A 21,025-nucleotide genomic window follows, 5' to 3' on the forward strand; every position below is an offset into this window, starting at 1 on the left:
ATTTTTTTAAAATCCATGAGCAGTTTTAAGATTTCTTCTTTAAACGTAAATGGGGCAAGAGATGGTAAAAAAAGAGCAATGGTGTATGAGTTAATTAGGGGAAAGGGAAGTGACATAAATGTTCTACAAGAAACGCATAGTAATTTGGAAAATTAAGTTATGTGGCAACAGGAGTGGGGGGGGACAGTGGTGTGTAGTCATAAAAACTCAAAAAGTGGGGGTGTGGTTATCTTGTTCTCAAAAGGGTTTTTGCCTTTGTCATATGAGGTTGAAGAGGTAGTTGAGGGGAGGTTATTAAAAGTTAGAGCAAGGTATGAAAACATCACTATGTGTCTGATAAATGTATATGCCCCAGTGGTGACAGTTGAGAGGGTATGTTTTTTAGAGACATTATCAAATACCATTGAGAAATGTTACAAAGAAGATTATTTATTTATTGCTGGGGATTTTAACTGCACAGTTAGCGATTTAGATAGAAATCATCAAGAACCTCATATAGCCTCAAGGACTTTTTTAAAACGCCTCATTGTAACATATGAACTGTGAGATATTTGGCGGAGTCAACATGGAGGGACAAGGCAGTACACCTGGGCGCATGTGAGAGAGAACATCATATCTATGGCCAGGTTAGATAGGTTTTATGTTTTTGAGCATCAATCTCAGGTCTGTAAATCAAGTGTGATAACCCCAGTGGGATTTTCTGATCATTGTTTAATAACAGAGGTGGTGTTCATTAACGATGTAAAACCCAAAAGCGCATACTGGCATTTTAATATAACTTTATTGAGTGATGCTCACTTCAGGAACTGTTTCAGTTTTTTCTGGGAGAGGTGGAGGTCTCAAAAGGCCAGTTTTGTATCCCTTCAACAGTGGGAAATAGGGAAAATCCAGATTCAACAATTTTGCTGCAGGGCTGTCCTCACCCTACTGCCCAAAAATGGTGACCCGAGGGAGGTGAAGAACTGGAGGCCAGTGGCTTTATTGTGCACTGATTATAAGATATTGTCAAAGGCTTTGTCCAACAGGCTGAGGGAGGTGATGGGGCAAATCATACATACGGATCAGTCCTACTGTGTTCCTGGCAGGCAGATAGGGGATAACATTTCTCTGATTCGTGATTTTTTTGGACGTCTCTAGGGCTATTGGGTTGGATGCTGGTCTAATTTCAATTGATCAGGAAAAGGCATTTGACCGAGTTGAACATCAATATTTATGGCACACGTTTGAGGCGTTTGGGTTCAGCTCTGGTTTTATTGCCATGAAAAGGTGATATATGGTGACATTGAAAGTGTATTGAAAGTTAACGGTTGTTTGACTGCTCCTTTTAAAGTGTGTAGAGGTATTAGGCAGGGATGTTCTTTGTCAGGAATGTTATATGCCATTTCTATAGAGCCACTACTAAATAGCATTAGAAGTCGCATTGCAGGGGTGTACGTTTCAGAGGATATTCCTCCTATTCGTCTCTCAGCCTATGCTGATGATGTAGTTGTGTTAGTGAAAAATCAAGCGGAGGTGGATAGCTTGAGTCTATTGGTTGATCGTTTTAGGGGAATATCCTCTGCAAAGGTAAATTGGGAAAAGAGTTGTGCTTTACAGATTGGAGAATGGTCTGGAGGGATCATGGCTTTGCCAGGGGGCTAGAATGGTGTAAGGGAGGTTTTAAGTATCTTGGAGTGTACCTAGGAGATGAGGGGACTATGGAAAAAAATTGGAGTGGGGTGGTTGAAATGGTGGAAGGGAGGATGAGGAGATGGCATTGGTTACTATCTCGTATGTCATATAGGGGGCGCACTATTATAGTTAACAATGTGATTGCCTCTGCACTGTGGCATCGGTTGTCAGTTTTAGAACCACCATCTGGCCTTCTGGCTAAGATACAGGCAATTATTGTGGATTTATTTTGGGATAAATATCACTGGGTTCCACAAAGTGTTTTGTATTTGTCAAAAGAGGAGGGGGGACAAGGTCTTGTACATCTTGCTAGTAGGGCTGCTGCTTTCCGGTTTCAGTTTATTCAAAGGTTGCTTTATGGACCGGAAAATATGGTGTGGAGAGGGGTGGCAGGTCTTGTATTACAGCGGGTTGGAGGATTAGGTTTAAAGAAGGCTTTATTTCTGGTTGATAGTAGACAGATTTCTAGGGAGGGAGTACCTCCGTTTTACAGAGGCCTTCTCAGAGTGTGGAGTATAATGAAGGTGTCCAGACGAACTTCAGCGGAGTCAGTGCATTGGCTGTTGGAGGAACCTCTGGTGTATGGGGCAAGACTGGATTGTACAACTGCAGCTGTTCCACATTTCTCCAAGATTCTGGTGAAGGGGAAAATCATCACCTTAAAACAGTTAATGGCCATGGCTGGGCCCGCCTTAATGGATGGAAGACGGGTGGCAGAACATTTGGGGATGAGGTCGGAAAGGATTGTCGGACAAATGCTGGGGAGCTGCAGGAAGGCTCTGTCAGCGGAAGAATGGGGTATGCTTAGTAGCCACAAGAAGAAGGTACGAGATGAAGACGTCTCATTTCCAAGACTAGGGATTACACCAAATATCCCAGAGTCAGAAAGAAAGGCGTCATTGCTGGATTTGAGAGGGTTGGAGGAGGTGGGTTTGGATGAGGTGAATGGGAAGGACTTGTATAGGGGGTGTGTCAAGGTGTTGAATAGAGATAAATTGAAAAATAGAAAAGACACTCCATGGAGGGTAAAATTGGGCATTGATGACAAGGTAAAGCCAGCATGGAGAGCACTGTACAAGCCACCGTTACAAAAGGGTACTGGTGATATGCAATGGAGGGTTTTACATGGCATCATTGCAGTTAATTCTTTTGTATCTGTTATTAACTCAGATGTTAGAGATGGATGTCCTTTTTGTAATATAAGAGAAACCATTTTTCACTGTTTTATGGAGTGTGAGAGGATAAAACCTCTATTGGAAATGCTGGAATCTTTGTTTAAAGCTGTAGGGGAGTTTTTCAATAACACTGTTTTTATTTTGGGGTTTCAATATAGTAAACAACAGAAAAGAAAATGTCAAATGTTAAATTTTATTTTGGGACAAGCTAAGATGTCAATTTACCTGAGTAGGAAACATAAGATAGAAGCGGGATATGGGCAGGATGTAAGATGTGTTTTTAAAGGATTAGTGAAAGCAAGAATAAAAGTAGATTTTGAGTTCTTTTCAGCTGTAAAATATCTCCTATTATTTGAGGAGAAGTGGGCCTACGAAGGAGCGCTTTGTTTTGTAGAGGGGAAATTATTTTTTGCTGATGAAATAAGTTGAATGTATATGTTATGTATTTATTTTTGTTTAGGAATTACAAAATTTATGTTAACACTTGAGTAAAAAATAAAGGTTTCATAAAAACTCAAAACTCTCTCTCTCTCTCTCTCTCTCTCTCTCTCTCTCTCTCTGCCATGAGACACTTGATAGAGGAGAGAGGTAGGGAGGGATGATAGTGATTTGCCAAGCGGCTGAGCTAGATAGCTAATAATTCTACTGTCTCTATAGAATGGTTATATTATCTGTCTGAGACCCCAATCAGCATGCCAGCTGTGGAAGGGTGTGTTTGTGAGTTTGTATGTTTGTCGTTGGTATATTTAATCTCTCTCTCAAGTTTGTATGTTTGTCATTGGTATATTTAATCTCTCTCTCAAGTTTGTATGTTTGTGGTTGGCATATATTTCTCTCTCTCTCTCCCTAGCCCCCCTCTCCATGTCGCGCTGGCTCTCTGTGTGTGAGTTTGTATGTTTGTCATTAATTGGCATATTTTATCCCTTCACATATTTCAAATCTCCCTGGGAGGTAATTAGAGAGTGGATTAATGTTGTTACTGTGAAAAACTAATATCAAAGCAATGCTAATTCACAATAACTAAGAATGGGCTTGAAGTTGTTCATGTATCCGCCTGTATGGCAAAAATTAGGAGATGAACTAAAATGACGTATTTAAAAGTTAAAGGAGAAGGATCGGCTACAACGACCAACAGCCAACAGGTAGGCTGCTACATAATATTCTGAATGGAGTTATTGTTATGTTTAACTGTAGGATGAGAAAGCACATGTACTGCAGCCTCAATTAGCCTGGCTAGCTAACATTAGCTAAGTAGCATCTCCCAGTTTGCTGCAGTCCAAGACAGGTACTATGTAATCATATTTGATGATAAATTACCTAGCTATGACAGCTATTAGTCAAATAGAGGGCGAGTCGGCTTGGTTGGTTGCAGTCTCTCATCTCTCCCTCCCTGCTCCCCGTGCCACTCGCTCACAGTAGGCCTGGATAACTAGTTGTGAAAGATAGAACTACTGTTAGTCACTAAGAACAGAAGGGAATCCCACACCAAATGAGCAGAGAATGGCCAACAGAAGTAAAACATGAATTGCGCTTAGTTGTATCAGCCCATTGTATATAGATATATATAAAGGTATTGTAGCATGGCAGATGAAGCCATTCTAACCGATAATATAACCAAGGACCCAGCAAGGAAATCATTTTGTGATGTGTCTAACTACTCAACTCAACTCTACCATATACTGTAGTTCAGCTTGGCTCTGACTAACATTGTCCCACATGCTTCTCTGTCTCTCCTGACCTCGGTCCATGGTTGTTTCAGTGGCATAAGGCTCCTCTCTCTCCTGTCCTCTAATGAACATATCTCCTCCCAGCCCTTTCTATACCTCTGTTTCCTCATCTCCTCCCTCCCTCCTCTCTTCCCTCTACTCCCCCTCATCTCCTCCCTCCTCTCCTCTCATCCCTCTACTCCCCTCATCTCCTCCCTCCCTCCTCTCTTCCCTCTACTCTACCCCCCTCTCTCTCCCTCCCCTCCTCTCCTCTCATCCCTCTACACCCCTCATCTCCTCCCCCTCCTCTCCTCTCATCCCTCTACTCCCCCCTCCTCTCCTCCCTCCTCTCCTCTCTCTTCCCTCTACTCCCCCTCATTTCCTCCCTCCTCTCCTCTCTTCCCCCTCTCTTTCCTCTCCTCTCTTCCCTCTACTCCCACTCTTCTCCTCCCTCCTCTCCTCTCTTCCCTCTCCCTCCCCCCTCATCTCCTCCCTCCTCTCCTCTCATCCCTCCCCCTCACTCCCCCTCTCCCCCCCTCCCCCTCCTCTCTTCCCTCTACTCCCCCTCCTCTCCTCCCTCTACTCCCCCTCATCTCCTCCCTCCTCTCCTCTCTTCCCTCTACTCCCACTCATCTCCTCCCTCCTCTCCTCTCTTCCCTCTACTCCCCAGCCTCTCCTCGCTCCTCTCCTCTCTTCCCTCTACTCCTCTCCCCTCATCCCCCCTCCCCCCCCTCCTCTCCTCTCTTCCCTCTACTCCCCTCATCTCCCTCTCCCCTCCTCCTCTCTTCCCTCTACTCTTCCCCTCCCTCTCCTCCCCCTCTACTCTCATCCCCCTCATCTCCTCCCTCCTCTCCTCTCTTCCCTCTACTCCCACTCATCTCCTCCCTCCTCTCCTCTCTTCCCTCTACTCCCCCTCCTCTCCTCGCTCCTCTCCTCTCTTCCCTCTACTCCCCCCTCCTCTCTCTCTCTTCCCTCTACTCTCCCCCCATCTCCTCCCTCCGCTCCTCTCGTCCCCCTCTACTCCCCCCCCTCTCCTCTCTTCCCTCTACTCCCCCCCTCCTCCCTCCCTCCCTCCACTACTCCCCTCATCTCCTCCCTCCACTCCCCCTCATCTCCTCCCTCCTCCTCCTCCCTCTACTCCCTCTCATCTCCTCCCTCCATTCCCCCCCTCTCCTCCCTCTCATCTCCTCCCTCTACTCCCTCTCATCTCCTCCCTCCCTACTCACTCTCATCTCCTCCCTCCACTCCCCTCCTCCCTCCCTCCCCCCTCCCTCCTCCATTCCCTCCCTCCCTCCCTCTCCTCTCCCTCCCTCCACTCCCCTCCCCCTCCTCCCTCCTCCCTCCTCTCCTCTCATCCCTCTACCCCCCTCATCTCCTCCCACCTCTCCTCTCTTCCCTCTACTCCCTCTCATTTCCTCACCTTCCTCTTTGGAAGGTGTGGTGGTGAACAGCATCTGTCCACCTCTCCCAACCCCACTGCTTATGAATATAAGCTTAGAAATAAACTCATAGTGACACTCTGGCCATGTTTCATCTCCCGCTGTGCAAATTAAGAAGTGTTTAATTGAATCTTTACGGTTTAAACATTTATCTTTTAATGGGAGTCAAATAAGTATCCTGCACTAGCACACCTCTGTAGAAGATCGGTATAGGAAGCTCAATTCAGCAGTGGAATGATGTGAAGAAGTGTAAAGAATAATTTCAATTGTAATCTCTCTCTCCCCCCTTTCCCTCTCTCTCCCCCCATTCCCTTTCTCCCTTTCCCTCGCTCTCTCTCTCCCTCCCTCCCTCCCTCCCCCTTCCCATGTATTCTTACCCAATTTATAGCTTCACAATAGCACATTGACATTAGGTTTGACAAAAGCCCAATCTAACATTATGTATTATATAGAGTTTCAGTCATGCACTGCATGTAACTCTCTCCAGACTCCTATTTGACAGAGCAAATACTGGGGAGTGGAGACTGTCCTATCATCCTTTCATCTGTCCTCATGGGTTTATTCAACTCAATGCCCTAACTAGCTGGGCTCCTCCAGACACTTTCCTCATCTCTAATGCAATAAATACTTGAAATATCCCCACCACCACTACCAAGGCATTAACGTTATCTCTATCTCTCCCGAGATATTCGGCTCCCTTAATTATTCATCTGTAATATTCTAGCGACTCTTTGTTCTTTTCCGTGTGTTTGTCTTTAAGTGCACCAGGGAAAGAATATGATACATTACAAAGCATTATATCAAACTGTAACTTAGGGTCACAGAAGATATGAAATGAACCTGGTTGAGTGCATGCTCAGAGGATGCTCAGAGGATTTTAAAAAATTGTTGGTGTTTGATCAATCGTTTTTTTAATTAAATGAGAGAGATGCAGGAACCTACATTTGTATTCAGCACAACTGTCTGCAGGCGTATAACTGGTATGAGCCCATCCTCAATGAAGCAAGAGACACCATTATAGTATCACACTGTGGCCTCTATGCTGAATACAGATGTGCACAAAGCTATTCCAATTCATTACTGTGTGTGGAGCAATATAAGAGGTGGCTCTCAGAGAACACTCAGATCAGATGCACCATAGAACCTGAAACCCAACCTCCGTTATCACAACGCGTCAGGAATATCTAAATATCCTTGGAATCTAGATTTAGATTCCTATTCAGTCCGTAGCACAGAAAATACACTTTATAGCGCGGTTGACAATGTTCCAACAGTCACAGACTGCATTCGATGTAAACGTTGCATATGCCGGCTCAATCTGAAATTACCTTTACTTCGGCGATACGTATTGAATACAGACCAAAACTCTTATTTTGCCTTGATGTTGTTATTCGATCTCATCTCTGATAAATACACTGCATGTCTGAATTATGGCAATTCCCAATAATAGGCCAAGTATGTTATAGGCTACTTCGCCACAGAATTAGCCATTCTGTCAATCCACAGCACTCGTCAACCTTTTACTGCAGTGGGCTAAATCAGGGACACATAGAGAATCTACTTTGAAACAGAAGTATACACCTCACACACATGGTTGTACCATGTCAGATATAGAGTTGAAATGTATTACATTTTGAGTTTTGCATCCCAGTATTACACGTTATATACATCACAGAAGACTGAAATATAACAAAACTGTTTGACATGGAAACACCAGATTTTCGGCAGTAAAATATATATATATAACATAAATTATGAAATTATGATAAATATGAATAACATTCCACCCATGAGGCCACTAGGTCTTTTGACTACAGGAAAGGGTTGTTAATAATAGAACACAAGCCAGCCAGGACAGATGGCTGCCACCTCATAAGAGTTGGGGATTAGGGTTCCATGCTCCATCTCACTAAACGTGATGCAGGACATACACACTGTACACTGTACCAGACTGGCTACCTTAACGTGCATCATTAGCAGTATCCTGAGTATGGTGCCAAAGGAACATCACTATTCATGCATATATTCATATCCACCAGGCAAGCTCAATCAAGCCCTGCTGAAGTGTTAGAAAGAAACCCATTTGAAGGTCTGGTACAGTGGTCAATCACTAGCAGTATCCTGAGTATGGTGCCAAATGATAAACCCTAATAACAAATCAAATAACATTGTATTCATCACATGCACCGAATATAATTTGTGTAGACTTTACAGTGAAATGTTTGCTTACGAACCTGTACAACAATGCAGAGTAAACTAAATAAATAATTATATACAGTGGGGCAAAAAAGTATTTAGTCAGCCACCAATTGTGCAAGTTCTCCCACTTAAAAATATGAGAGAGGCCTGTAATTTTCATCATAGGTACACTTCAACCATGACAGACAAAATGAGAAAAAAAAATCCAGAAAATCACATTGTAGGATTTTTAATGAATTTATTTGCAAATTATGGTGGAAAATAAGTATTTGGTCAATAACAAAAGTTAGCAAGTGTAAAAGTGTGTGCGTGTGTGTAAGTATGTTTGTTTGTTTGTGTTGTATCGGTATGCGTGTGTGTTATGTGTGTGTGTGTGTGTGTGCATGTAGTGTTTGAACAGAATGTGTTAGGGATTTGTGTGGGAGTGACAGTGTAGTGTGTGTGAGTGAGTGTGTATATGGTGTGCATATAAAGTCTAGTCAGTGTGTATATGGTGTGCATATAAGTGTTTGAAGAAAATGTGTTAGGGATTTGTGTGGGAGTGACAGTGTAGTGTGTGTGAGTGAGTGTGTATATGGTGTGCATATAAAGTCTAGTCAGTGTGTATATGGTGTGCAAATGAAGTCTAGTCAGTGTGTATATGGTGTGTATATAAAGTATAGTGAGAGTGCGTAGGGTTGGTGCAAGATAGAGACAGTGCAGATAGTTTGGGTATCATTGATTTAGTAGTCTGGCTATCACACTGATATACAGACACACACACACACACACACACACACACACAGCTGTATATAGCTATACATCAGCTGTGTAATCACAATAAGACAGTTGTGGGAACAGACCCCAGGTGGTCAAACCAAATCAAAGCACCAATGATCTATATGGTTTAAACCACTGATCTCTTTGTTGGTTGCTTGGAAAATGCAATACATAAAACAGCTATTAAAATCAATGTGTGGTTTGGCTAATTGCATTTAAACTGAAATCACAAGAAGGTTAGTTTTAAAATAATCTGCCCTTTAGAGTAATATGATTTAGAAAAGGAGGTGGGGCTGCTGGTAACACTGTGTGGTGGTGCTGTAGTGAGCCAAAATGGCTCTGTAGTTTCCTGTAGCTCTACCTCTATCACAGCCAAAGCATCATTCCCAATTGGCATATATCACTCCTCACCTCTCCACCTGAAAGCTGATGTGTGGTGAGCGTTCTGGCACCAAAATGGTCGCCGTTCCTCACCCAGGTGGGTGCTACACATTGGTGGTGGATGAGGTGAGTTTCCCCATTACTATGTAAAGCGCTTTGAGTACCTCAGATGGTAGAAAAGCACTATATAAATCCAATAAATGACTTATTGTTACTGTACAGAATAGCTCTGCAGCTCGTGTCTGTAGTTCTGCATCTGTCACAGCCAAAGCCTCGTAAAGGGCTTTTCCCATCAGTAGTGTGTGTAATCTTGTCAAATGTGCCATATGTACAGCAGGGCACGGCAGGTCCGTGTGTTGCTGGGCAGATTAAGGCCAGGCAGAGGAGAGGATATACCCACCTATTCACACTAATCTCATCACACTACAGGAAGTCGGCCCAGAACCTTACACACTACAATTTACTGACAGTCGCAAAAAACGGATAAAGCATTAAGATTATATAGATAGATAGTATTATGATATGTTTGTATTTACAAACACCTAAGAGGCTAAGAGAATATTGTGAATATTCATGTTTTAACTGAAAGTGGCTAGACTACACATCATGAAAGAAGATAGTATATTAGCTTGCAAAGAGTGTGCAAAGCTGTGATCAAGGCAAAGGGTGACTACTTTGAAGAATCTAAAATATTAATTAAAAAAATTGATTTGTTTAACACTTTTTTGGTTACTACATGATTCCATATGTGTTATTTCATAGTTTTGATGTCTTCCTATTATTCTACAATGTAGAAAATAGTACAAATAAAGAAAAACCCTGGAATGAGTAGGTGTGTCCAAACTTTTGACTAGTACTGTATGTGTCATGAAGGTATTTTTATGAATGTATACATCTACCTATTTGATAGCAAATTATTGTTTTATCCCTTCTACTCTAGCTTCACTAAATACACTCTCACTTCCATACATCTACTTCTGGTAATATTTTCCCAAATGCAAATTGACCAATGATGCACCACCAGGACAGCTCTGCTGATTCTGTTTTATCAAATTAAAGCTATAACCCCCCCAAAATGTGATGTTGGAAACTAGAAATGGAAAAATAGAATGAAAACAGAAAATTGCATCAACTGTGAATAACTTGCCTGGTTCGGGACCCTTCTTGGTAAATACTGTATTTACAAAGTCCTGGGATAATACTAAACCATTTTTTTCCCTCAGTGTTGATTAAGACAGATGAACTCTCCTGCCCTATCAACAGAATACATATGTTTCTTAGTGGGTTTAAATGTGAATTTCTATGCTTATCCCATGCCATAGAACAGGGGTATTCAAATCCGAGCTGGAGGTTCGGAGTACAGCTAGTTTTCTGTTCTACCTGATAATTAAATGCACCCACCTGGTGTCCCAGGTCTCGATCAGTCCTTGATTAGAGTGGAAGAATAAAAATCAGCAGTGGAACTCGCTAACTTAACATTTCCTATACATAGCCCATGTTAATCGAACATCCAACCATCCCATCCCCCTGCTCATGTGGTTGGCAGGTCTTCTGAGATTAATTGCCTTTTGGGTCTCAATACATAATTATTTTATGGGTCTTGTTCCCATAGACTCACTTACTGTGGTTTTACATGTTGTCTGAAGGTAAACTGAGGAATAACTTATATACAAATACGTATGCGCACATCCCTGGTGTCTCTGATGTAAAAATAACAGAACATGAAGTTCTGCTGTCATTTCATTTGGGATTTATCCCAGTGCATATCAATCTATCAATATTTTAGTAACTAGGGATCAGTGCCTCATCAGTCAAATGCGTAACCGCATGACAGACTCACTAGCTTTCACCACAGAAACTATTACCATTCCTGACTGCCACTTTTCTCCTGTTTAAACCAGCGGGTGGTTGCAAGATCAAAACAACCCACCGCTGTCACCTTGACAGCTCATTATCACAGACAAACACCCCTCAAAGTACATCCCACTCACAGACAGACAGAGGAGCCCATTCTAGTCACCACATTACAATGACACACTGACACAAAGCTCACCCCACATAAACAACTAGAGGAACAACAAATTAAGGAAATTAAAACATTGAAATACCTGGTGGTTTTGATTAGTCGTTCCCAGCTGAAGTTTTCTCCTACGCTAATGAACTGTAACTCCTGATTTGGTTTGGGATCCTCCAGAAGCGTTAGGACTCCACAGATTCCTTGGCAACGATCTATGTCAGTCTGATTCTATGCTCTCTTAAATAAGGTACATTGGATACCAGGGTTTTATCTATACCATAAGTAAAAACTCTCCTAAAAACTTGCATCCATTAAGTATCACAAACCAATAGTTATTTTTTAATTTGAAATCCAAAACAACAAAGGTTAATTTACCTATCAGTAAGGTAAAAGTATTGTGTAATCTTTCAAGTTAATCCTGGATCATGGATTTAGGATCAGTAAAGGGATCTATTGCCATACTAGGTGTCTAGCCAGTCTGTCATGTGTTAAACAGACCAGCAGGGTTTATCTAAACTATAAGATGTTATTTACATCCCATCTGGATATACAGCTTATACAGAGTCTAGCAGACCTGGTCCTCTGATTGGCATTTCATTCAATTATTCTTAATTAAATGTACATATCCAGCAATCCACTTTGGCCCAATCTCTATTAACCTTGTGCTTAAAGGCAATGCTGCCTGGTGACTTTTAAAATTGACTCAACAATTAACTCCTTGTTTAGCAATTATCAAACCATAAAAACTAATACATCCTTAAACACTACAAACACAGTAGGTAATTAAATGCTAAGAATAATGATTACCACAAAATCCATTCACATAAAGGTCAGATAGATTATAAATACATCTCTCTCTTAAGCCTCATATCAAAGCTGTTTTGGGAGCAGAAAAACCTACAGTACAGTATATTTGAGCAAACAGATAATATGGTTTCTGTCCATGGTTCCCAGTTAATGAATGAGCTTGAAACATTTACATTTTAGCATAATATCCAGAGCAACCTACAGTAGTGAGTGCATACTAGAGGTCGACCGATTATGATTTTTCAATGCTGATATCGATACCGATTATTGGAGGACCAAAAAACCATGATACCGATTAATCCATGATACCGATTAATTTTTAACTTATTTATTTATTTGTAATAATGACAATTACAACAATACTGAATGAACACTTTTAGTTTAACTTAATTTAATACACCAATAAAATCAATTTAGCATCAAATAAATAATCAAACATGTTCAATTTGGTTTAAATAATGCAAAAACAAAGTGTTGCAGAAGAAAGTAAAAATGTAATATGTGCCATGTAAAAAAGCTAATGTTTAAGTTCCTTGCTCAGAACATGAGAACATATAAAAGCTGGTGGTTCCTTTTAACATGAGTCTTCAATATTCCCAGGTAAGAAGTTTTATTATAGGACTGTTTCTCTCTATACCATTTGTATGTCATATGCCTTTGACTATTGGATGTTCTTATAGGCACTTCAGTATTGTCAGTAGCTTCTGTCTCTCCTCGCCCCTACCTGGGCTCGAACCAGGAACACATCGACAACAGCTACCCTCGAAGCATCGTTACCCATCGCTCCACAAAAGCCGCGGCCCTTAGAGCAAGGGGAACAACTACTTCAAGGTCTCAGAGCAAGTGACGTCACCGATTGAAACGCTATTAGCGCGCAGCCCGCTAACTCCGGAGTTGATGGGCTTGAAGTCATAAACAGCTCAATTCTTGAAGCACAGCGAAGAGCTGCTGGCAAACACAAGAAAGTGCTGTTTGAATGAATGCTTACGAGCCTGCTGTTGCCTACCACTGCTCAGTCAGACTGCTCTAACAAATATCAAATCATATACGTAATTATAACATAATAACACACAGAAATACAAGCCTTAGGTCATTAATATGGTCAAATCCGGAAACTATCATTTCGAAAACAAAACGTTTATTCTTTTAGTGAAATATGGAACCGTTACGTATTTTATCTAAAGGGTGGCATCCATAAGTCTAAATATTCCTGTTACATTGCACAACCTTCAATGTTATGTCATAATTACGTAAAATTCTGGCAAATTAGTTCACAACGAGCCAGGCGGCCCAAACTGTTGCATATACCCTGACTCTGCATATGCAGGTTCGCATATACCCTGAACTAAATATGCAGGCTTAATAAAATATACTTCTGTGTATTGATTTTAAGAAAGACATTGATGTTTATGGTTAGGTACATTCAACGATTGTGCTTTTTTCGCAAATGTGCTTTTGTTAAATCATCCCCCTTTTGGCGAAGTTAGCTGTCTTTGTTCGAAATAAATAGTCTTCACACAGTTCGCAACGAGCCAGGCGGCCCAAACTGCTGCATATACCCTGACTCTATTGCACAGATGCCAGAGAAGTGACACAATTCCCCTAGTTAAAAGAAATGCATGTTATCAGGCAATATTAACTAAATATGCAGGTTTAAAAATCTATATTTGTGTATTGATTTTAAGAAAGGCGTTGATGTTCATGTTAGGTACACATTGGTGCAACGACAGTGCTTTTTCACGAATGTGCTTGTTAAATCACCAATTTCGCGAAGTAGGCTATGATTCAATGATAAATTAACAGGCACCGCATCAATTATATGCAACGCAGGACAAGCTAGATAAACTAGTAATATCATCAACCATGTGTAGTTAACTAGTGATTATGTTAAGATTGATTGTTTTTTATAAGATACATTTAATGCTAGCTAGCACCTTACCTTGGCTCCTTGCTGCACTCGCATAACAGGTAGTCAGCCTGCCACGCAGTCTCCTCGTGAAGTGCAATGCAATCGGCCATGATAGGTGTCCAAAAATGCTGATTACCGATTGTTATGAAAACTTGAAATCGGCCCGAATTAATCGGTCGACCTCTAGTGCATACATTCTCTTACTTTTTTTGTACTGGTCCCCCGTAAGAATCGAACACATAACCTTGACGTCACAAACGACATGCTCTACCAGCTGGCCTACCCTGTTGTGTGCACTCTACCATGCAGAACCCAGATCAAGAGCGAGGAGCTGTCCATGGTTCTGACACAATCACACTTCTAGCCTCCCAAACTTCTGACACAATCTCACTTGTAACTGTCCATGGTGCTGAACTCTTGAACAAACTATAACAGTCCCCGCATCACCAGTTTCATTGACAGCATATGATGCAAAAAAGACACATGGATATGCAACATTTGGTAAACACAGCATAGAGCATATACTACATCATGGTAAAACATAACATCTCTAGAAAGGAAACAGGCATCTTGGGTTACACTAACTCAGCATAAATGGGTCACATGAATTTTAGCTGAGTGCTATGTCTAGTTTAATGTTCGACTCTATCCAGGTTTCATCCCACCAGAGCTGTCAAGTCACACATCTGCTAACACGAATCTGTCTGAGACACATGTCTCATGTCTCATGTATCAATAAATGTGTTCAAACCTATCATGGTATGTCTTCACACAGACGGGAAAAGAACATGCATATCAAAGGCATAAAGATGGTGTGGTAGAGGACCGTAAGTACTTGCTGATCGTATGCTCTCTGTAAGAACAAGTAATATTGGCTGGAAATGTGTTCAAATACTGTATGTCATGGTAACTCCTCACACATGCACCCAGAGGGCATATCAAAGGCAGTATGCTGTAGTAGACTAGAGGATACAGTATGTACTTGTTGAGCACCCAGGTAGAGTGTGGTGCTAATCCTGCCTGGGGGAGGATGTTGTTTTGCAGCGCTTGATTCCCTCAGTTACCCTATCACAGTAACAGCAGGATCATCACACTGTGCTCTTTACTTCCTTGGCTCAGGCTCGCGACATCACGGGGTCTTAAGCACTGCTAGTGTAATTAAAACACATCTCAGAGCTACAGGGACCGCTGCCACTACATCTCCAACGGCCCAAATCCCTCACAGATTGAAAAAAAAGACAGATCTTTCAAATGATATCACAACAATTGAAGAAGTCCACAGGTCTAAAAATGAAGACATAATGCACTATACAATATTTTCTTTTGAATACAGGCCAATGTGTTTATCAAAAATACATTCCACTCTCCACTCCACCCGTAGGTCTATAGGTTGTAGGATAAAGCTGCTGTCCGTCTTCAGTGCTGCCCAGCCCCTCAGAGCTCCAGCAGGCAGCAGTATGGACTTGGAGGTACAGTAGCATAAAGTGAATTATAGCACCACCAGCCACTGGCAGGGGAGCTGCAGCTCAGTTTACCTATATACTTGGTCAGAGGATATGGAGTACAGAACACCTTTACATACAGTACATGGAACTGTACATTACATAACTACTGTTTATTAAGTGAAATTAATTATATAGCATATCACAATGTGCGTTCAAAAACAAATTCATATTTCAACCATTTCTAAGAGCGGTTTAGGAATTGACAGGGGCTGCTGAACTGCCTACCTATTTGTTTTCTATTCCCCTGCCGTCTAGAAGTAAATGAGAAAATCAACTTCATATATGGTAATAATAGTGCTTTGCCCATATGCTTTCATGTGACAGGTGTGAGATACATGTCAATGGATAAACATGCGCAGGTAAGCCTCATCAGAACACAGAGACGTGTCATTGTCTCCTCATAATGACGCCATAAAATAGCACACGTTTGACTATAAAGCACAACAAACACATTGTTGACACCAAAACCATTGCAGCTACCCTGCCCCGTTAAGGATGACATGTCGTAGGGTCTGAAGTATTGAAATATGTCGTGTTTATCAGATTCGATTTATAGAAGCGCACGTGCGTAAAGATAGCCTACCGGATAACCAGCGTTGCTGAAATAAAATAATTGCCTTGTGATATGGAATTCAAATGGGCATTGACGTAGTCTATTGTGCTCACTAGATGCCATAGTTTTGATGCACAAATGGTACCACAAGTACAGAACGCTAACTCAAAACACAAATACGCGCGCAAGAACACTGCGTAAGTTTTAAATTTCCTAGGACACATTGTTGCCATTCTAAATAACATCCATGCATTGCCTTTACCTATACATAGCAAATATGAACTCCATGTCTAACCAAAGGATTATTATAGAATAAGGTTGCTCATTTACGTATGATCTCTATACATGTAATCCCAGTGCATCAAGCATATGTGGGTGGTTATGTGGGCTGCATCAAGCAGCCAGACAGTGGTGCCATGGTAGTGAGCATGATGTATCGCCTAGGATAGGGTAAGAAGATGACGACGCCTGAATCCTCTATCATCATTTGAACCTATGCCAAGGTTGAAGACTATTGTAACATGCATGGGTAGCCTACATTTAGTACACACATTTCATGGGGGACATTTAGCGGAGTTATCTATCAAGCTGAATTGGCATGGTAACTCAGCTTGCATATAAATAGAGGTGATTTCAATCTAGCTCCTCGTGACAGGGTGAGGCAGTAAAAGAGGGTGCCTGCGTTAACACACCCACACACACACCCACACCCACACACACACCATCATTACCATCACATTTTGGACCCCAGGAATAGTGATGATCCTAATAAATAATGGGGATCCTAGTAAAATGCCAATATACCACATTCACCCAAATCAAGATAATGATTGAACAGGCCTAACGATAGATAGCCTACACAGCACCACAACTGAGCCTATGTATAACATTTCAACCAGCGACCTGGCCAAACAAATGATACCACTGCGTAATTTTGATCTACAACCATACCCTCAAATTCATAATATTGCAGTCAGACAGACTGAATTCCTTTAAACGACCCATATTCATTCAGGCTTATTTTTGACCTTGCGATGTACCTGAATACCTGGTTATACTGCTCACACCTAGTTTTCAACAACGTCCTGCAGGTTATTCTGCTTTGGAACCTGATGGGTTCAGCCTTGACAATAGTAGCCCACATCTTAACACGGTTTTGCTCTATATGTCGACAAACGACGAACCAAAAAACACAAAAAGGACGGATGAAAATGTACAAACATTCTTAACATCTAAAGTGTAAAAGTTTACCTTGAAGAAGGAACGCCCGTCCTGATCTGAGCACCGAGGGTCAGGGGAATCGAATTTTCTCACATTTCATATTTTCCCATGTTCCTTTTTGTTTTGCTCCATTGGATTTTGGCTAAATTATATCGATGCAAGATGCGCTGGATTTCATAGCGCACAATTCCGCACAGCCCATCTATTCAGAGTGCCCGAGTGATATGCCATTGGTTTGTACCCCTCAGAATCCAATCCACTTGTGCTTTTCTTCCGAGTTTAAAATAAAGATCCAAATAAACCAACACAGAAAGAGTCAAATTCCAACGCGGTTCAACAGAATCCTTTGCTGAAAAACGGGCGTTTGGTTTTCCCTCAGACTCGCTAAAGCCCTTGCCATTCTCCTGCCGCTCGTCGACACACCTCACAACAGTAGAGGCTTTCCTCCGCAGTAACACCGGCTTGCTCTATTTAGCCGATCGCACGTCTCTGCAGCCGAGTGCGATAAAGTGGCTGCGATGGGGAACTCGGATCAACTCTCAGCAGGGAGACCTTTGCACCTCTGCACCTTAAACGCACTTCCCCCGCTGTGCCTCTACGCCGAGTTAATCCACAGTGACTGAGTGCCGCTTGCCCTCCATCCAAGTTATCAAAATGCTTGCTCCTTCAGTCCTTCTTCAGCGTATTCTCAGCTATTCAGCCCCGCAACAGCGCTTTATTATCCAAATATATGCTGCTCAATGGAGTTTCGATTTGAAATCTCGACCAAAAAGAAAGGACGCACATTACACTGCACAAATGAGCGGTTCTCCCCCTATTGCCATCGTTGTGCTTCCCTCCCCCCAAATACTTAGTTCTACCAGTCGAGAAGATTTAACAAACTAAGAGCTTTAGCAGCAGTTACTGGGACATGTGATGTTTGCTATTTTCCCTCTTCTTTCGATTGGAAAAACATGGGAGGAAGTCATCACGGATTGGCTCATACGCACGTTCGTTCGTACTCCTTGATTCAGCCTTTCACTCTGTGGGACCTGCTAAAGAAGTGCTGGTGGTAGAGCTTTTGCAGGGAAGACGGGATAGTATTGCATTGAACAAAAGAGGTAGGCCTAAAGAACGACGCCACATGGGCAATAGAACCGCTCTGATGTCAAACAATAGGATCCCGTGCATAATCTTGGAGGAAATCGACTGCACGCACCCGACTCTTTTGTTGCATAACTTTTACAATTGACAATTATTAATACATCTGTTGTAGTTTTTGCACTAACAATTAAGAGGGATACTGACTATAATATAGTGTATAGTCTTCGCAGACGTTATGCCTTTACGTAGTTTATAAAACATTTACTAAATTTAGCAACGGCAACTGAAGTCTATTGGTTAACTGCACGGAATATCGCAAGGGTAGGATATTGGCTCCTCTAACAACGTACCTGATGTTTACGTATACCCCGCCATATCCTGTTCATTCGCACAGCAATGCTGATAACATGGGAGTCTGACATCATTTTTGAGTGGGATACCAGGTTTCAGATTACTTCCAAACGGTGTGTGTGTTGTGTTACTGCAGTTGTATTAGCGCAAGTCAATGCTTCTCAGTAGAAACTTGAGCTCTTACAATAAATACATTTCACTGGATGCGACTCAGTGCCTTCAAGACAAGGTTTCTCCACTCAGAAGGAACATGCAGACGGTATCTACATCTACAGTGGAGTTATTATGTCAATAGAGTCTGGACATGTTCTACGAACCTGTTTTAACCTTGTACAACCTACCTGTTGAAATTTACTCCGTTTACAAGGACTTCATTAACGCATGTTTACTGTAATGGACTTGATCAATGCAAGTTTACTGTAATACTCGAGCTACTACCTTGAGGGATTTAGCACTACGGACAGCGCGAACATATATACACTGCTTCAGCGAGCGATTCAGTACCATGGACAGAACTAATCTCTACACAATTATTTTTCAATACTGGAGTTTCACGAGCGATTCAGCCCCAGGGACAGCGCCAACTTCTTCAATGGCATCAAGGGACTCGAGTACAGAACTTTAATATATTTGTTTAACATCTTAAAGGTTTCTGCATTTTCGAAGCAAATTCTTGTCGCATTTGTATTACAATTATACTGGAATGATGTAGGGCTATAGTTCCCAGCTGCCATGCCTCATTAGCACGCCAGTGTAAACTAATGTTCGATGACGTTTAAGATTCTGCAATCTCCTAACTTTGTGAAACTCTGCAACAGTGTTTGACAAACACGGCCCTCGGGACCACAAGGGGTGCACGTTTGGGTTTTTCCCTGAACACTACACAGCTGATTCATATTATCAAAGCTTGATAATTAGTTGATTATTTGAATCAGCTGTGTAGTGCTATGGCAGAAACAAAAACGTGCACCCCTTGTGGTCCCCAGGACCGAATTTGGGAAACCCTAAACACTAGTGGATACCCCTATTCCCTGTTCTCTCATTGGTGCTTATTATGCAACACATTTTACATCAGATACTTGTACATTCTATGTCAATGAGCTTCCAGGGCCTCTATTTGTATTGATTACATGGTCTCTACTGGGGATTCTCAAGTCATTAAACCATCAAAAGATTACCCATTGATGGTTATTCTAATGAGTTACCCTGCGGACTGTCTCAGTATCGGTCTGCGGTGCCTGCCGCTGACAGATGTGGTGAGATGGGGGAGCTGTTGTAATATGTAACAATGGCTCACAAAGAACACTTCCGGGAAGAAAACAAATGTATTTGACCGACATACTATTTCTGTTATCAAACTATTGTGAAACTTTAGTATTTTTTGTCTGAAAACAGTACACCAGTGGAGGCTGGTGGAATGAGCTATAGGAAGACATGCTCATTGTAATGGCTGGAATGGAATTAAAGCAACGGAGTCAAATGTGGTTTCCATATGTTTGATGTGTTTGATACCATTCCATTTATTCCATTCCAGCCGTTACAAGGAGCCCATTCTCCTATAGCCCCTCCCACCAGCCCCCTCTGCAGTACACCAGAACGCACATTACTTCTGTCACAAATACTCAATCATCTACAGAAAATACAGACTCACTGAAATTATATTGTAATTCATAGACAATCATTAGAGGAAAGGGGGCTTTACCCACAAGCATATAATCATATATTACAGACCACCACCTCTCAGAGTTGTGTAGTTTCCATACAACATGCTCTCAAGACCGCTCCACACAGATGGAACGATAGCACCCAATAACGACATCTGAAGTAAAGTTATTATGGCCATGGCTAGGTTACAGTGCATTCGGAAAGTATTCAGACCCCTTGACTTTTCCACATTTTGTTACTTTACAGCCTTATTTTAAAATGGATTGAGTTGTTTTTTCCCCCTCATCAATTTACACACAATACCCAAATAATGACAAAACAAAAACTGTTTTTTAGAAATGCTTGCAAATGTATACCAAATAAAAAACGTAAATATAACATTTACATAAGTATTCAGACACTTTATTCAGTACTTTGTTGAAGGTCCTGAGCACTCTGGTGCAGGTTTTCATCAAGGATCTCTCTGTACTTTGCTCCATTCATCTTTCCCTCATTCCTGACTAGTCTCCCAGTCCCTGCTGCTGAAAAACACCCCACAGCATGATGCTGCCACCACCATGCTTCACCGTAGGGATGATGCCAGG

General features: G+C 41.8%; 1 protein-coding gene across 1 annotated transcript in view; it reads right to left on the reverse strand.

The window, feature by feature from the left end:
- Positions 1-18,504, reverse strand: part of lrfn5a (leucine rich repeat and fibronectin type III domain containing 5a) — a 52,511-nt gene extending 34,007 nt beyond the window's left edge. Inside the window, exon 1 of the mRNA XM_024430333.2 lies at positions 17,373-18,504. The gene's annotated coding sequence lies outside the window, so the exon portion shown is untranslated. The remainder of the gene's footprint in view (positions 1-17,372) is intronic.
- Positions 18,505-21,025: the final 2,521 nt, after the last annotated feature.

This window comes from Oncorhynchus tshawytscha, linkage group LG08 (assembly GCF_018296145.1).
Source record: "Oncorhynchus tshawytscha isolate Ot180627B linkage group LG08, Otsh_v2.0, whole genome shotgun sequence".
Taxonomy (NCBI): Eukaryota; Metazoa; Chordata; class Actinopteri; order Salmoniformes; family Salmonidae; genus Oncorhynchus; species Oncorhynchus tshawytscha.